The sequence below is a fragment of the Mobula hypostoma genome, chromosome 28, assembly GCF_963921235.1.
Source record: "Mobula hypostoma chromosome 28, sMobHyp1.1, whole genome shotgun sequence".
NCBI classification, from domain to species: Eukaryota; Metazoa; Chordata; class Chondrichthyes; order Myliobatiformes; family Myliobatidae; genus Mobula; species Mobula hypostoma.
In genome coordinates, this window is record NC_086124.1 from 31701763 (window position 1) to 31704582 (window position 2820).

Genomic DNA, 2820 nt, shown 5'->3' on the forward strand with positions numbered 1-2820 from the left:
CCGTCAATGTGAGAAAAAGAAACCGACATATCCACAGATACTTGCTGAAGTCCTCCTGCAATTTCTCTGTGATGCTTTGGACTTCCCGCAGAATCTCGTGTCTGCAATTTCTCTGTGATGCTTTGGACTTCCCGCAGAATCTCGTGTCTGCAATTTCTCTGTGATGCTTTGGACTTCCCGCAGAATCTCGTGTTAATAATAAATTGCAATTTAAACACGACTTGAAAGCCGTACGAATTGTGCCAATGATTAGAGAAGTGAGAGGCTTAAGTCAATAGTATCCGCAAAAGGGATGGGGTGGGGGGGTGAAGTGCGCGGGTAATAAAAGTTCCCACACCGGGAGTCGAACCCGGGCCGCCTGGGTGAAAACCAGGAATCCTCACCGCTAGACCATGTGGGAGGTCGGAAAGGCGGCGCTGCCGCAGGAAGACGAGGCTCAGCCGCGGCTGGTGTAATGAGTCCGCCTGTCCGCCAGGGCGGCGCCAGTGCCACCGCTCACTACCGGAATCGCTGCCAGTATAACCTGAATTGACTGTGGTTCGATGCGAAGCGTAGGACACGGACAGTACTGTAACAGTGGCAACCAACAATTTTCAGGACTGTTGTGAAAACAGCCAACAGCATAAAACAATTAGCATAAGACCTGTCCTGGGCCCAGCATGTGAATGCCATTACGAAGAAAGCGCAGAATCGTTTGCGACAATTTGACATGACATCTAAAACTTTGACATAACTTCTCTAGCTGTGCAACGGAGAGTCTACTGAATGGTTGCATCACAGCCTGGTATGGAAACACCGATGCCCTTGAACGGAAAATCCGTCAAAAAAGTAGCCGATACGGCCCCAGTACATTAAGAGTAAAGACCCCCGCACCTTTGAGCACAACTGTATGAAACGCCGTGGCGGGAAACAGCATCCGTCACCAGGGACCCCCGCTACCCTGGCCATGCTCTCTTCTCGCTGTTGCCACCAGGAAGAGGAAGGAGCCTTGGGACTCGCACCACCAGGTTCAAGAACTGTCTTTACCCCTCAACCATCAGGCTTTTGAAACAAAGGATAATTTCCTTGGGGGACAGATCCCCTAAATGCCCCCGCGGGGATGGGTGGAGAGCCCAGCCCTAAACCCTCACTGGGTGGAGAGCGCCCTCACTGGAGGGAGACACTTTAAATCCCTTCATTGGGGGAGAGACCCCCTTAAATTCCCTCACTGGGAGAGAACCCCACCCAAAACTCAACCTCGTTTACCATGGGGGGGGCGGGAGAGGCCTCCCTAAATCTGTAGGGAGAGACCCCGTTCACTGGGGGAGAGAACCCTTAAACCCCATTAAATACCTCATTGGGGGTAGAGACCCCCAAACCCCTTCAAGGTGAGGGCGAGGCCCCACTAACACCCCAATTGGAGGGAGAGACCCCACTAAAACACTCACTGGGGGGGAAGGAGACCTATTAAATTCTTCATTGTTGGGAGACCCCCGAACCCCTTTCTATTACCCACTTACACCCTTCAGATCCACCTCGCCCTACACTCCTCCATGCCTAGAACCACCCTAATCCTCACCCTGTTCCTGTTGAGAGCTTTATGAACGGCTTCCCACCCTGTAGCCTTTTCGACTTCGTCAGCTTTGAGAAGTATATAGAGAAGCCTCCAAGTGGACTTGATATGAGAGTATTGCACCCATATTGTGCAGTCTCAGTACTTTTATATTTGTGTGATGTAGCACTTACTTTTTATTTGCAGTTATTTTGTAGATAACACTATTCTTTGCATTTCCGGTCAGATGCTAACTGCATTTCATTGGCTTTGTATCTGTACTTGGCACAATGACAATAAAATCTAATTTAATCTAATATAATCTATTAAAGTAGCATACAAATTAGCCAGAGAAAGTGGCTCACCTGAGGACTGGGAGAAATTCAGAGTTCAGCAGAGGAGGACAAAGGGCTTAATTAGGAAGGGGAAAAAAGATTATGAGAGAAAACTGGCAGAGAACATAAAAACGGACTGTAAAAGCTTTTATAGATATGTAAAAAGGAAAAGACTGATAAAGACAAATGTAGGTCCCCTGCAAACAGAAACAGGTGAATTGATTATGGGGAGCAAGGACATGGCAGACCAATTGAATAATTACTTTGGTTCTGTCTTCACTAAGGAGGACATAAATAATCTTCCAGAAATAGTAAGGGACAGAGGGTCCAGTGAGATGGAGGAACTGAGCGAAATACATGTTAGTAGGGAAGTGGTGTTAGGTAAATTGAAGGGATTGAAGGCAGATAAATCCCCAGGGCCAGATGGTCTGCATCCCAGAGTGCTTAAGGAAGTGGCCCAAGAAATAGTGGATGCATTAGTGATAATTTTTCAAAACTCGTTAGATTCTGGACTAGTTCCTGAGGATTGGAGGGTGGCTAATGTAACCCCACTTTTTAAAAAAGGAGGGAGAGAGAAACCGGGGAATTATAGGCCGGTTAGCCTAACGTCGGTGGTGGGGAAACTGCTGGAGTCAGTTATCAAGGATGTGATAACAGCACATTTGGAAAGCGGTGAAATGATCGGACAAAGTCAGCATGGATTTGTGAAAGGAAAATCATGTCTGACGAATCTCATAGAATTTTTTGAGGATGTAACTAGTAGAGTGGATAGGGGAGAACCAGTGGATGTGGTATATTTGGATTTTCAAAAGGCTTTTGACAAGGTCCCACATAGGAGATTAGTGTGCAAACTTAAAGCACACGGTATTGGGGGTAAGGTATTGGTGTGGGTGGAGAATTGGTTAGCAGACAGGAAGCAAAGAGTGGGAATAAACGGGACCTTTTCAGAATGGC

General features: G+C 47.3%; 1 non-coding gene across 1 annotated transcript; it reads right to left on the reverse strand.

The window, feature by feature from the left end:
* Window positions 1–328: 328 nt before the first annotated feature.
* On the reverse strand, window positions 329–400 carry trnae-uuc (transfer RNA glutamic acid (anticodon UUC)). The gene has a single exon. It is a non-coding gene; the product is annotated as a tRNA-Glu (tRNA).
* Between the last annotated feature and the right edge of the window lie 2420 nt (window positions 401–2820).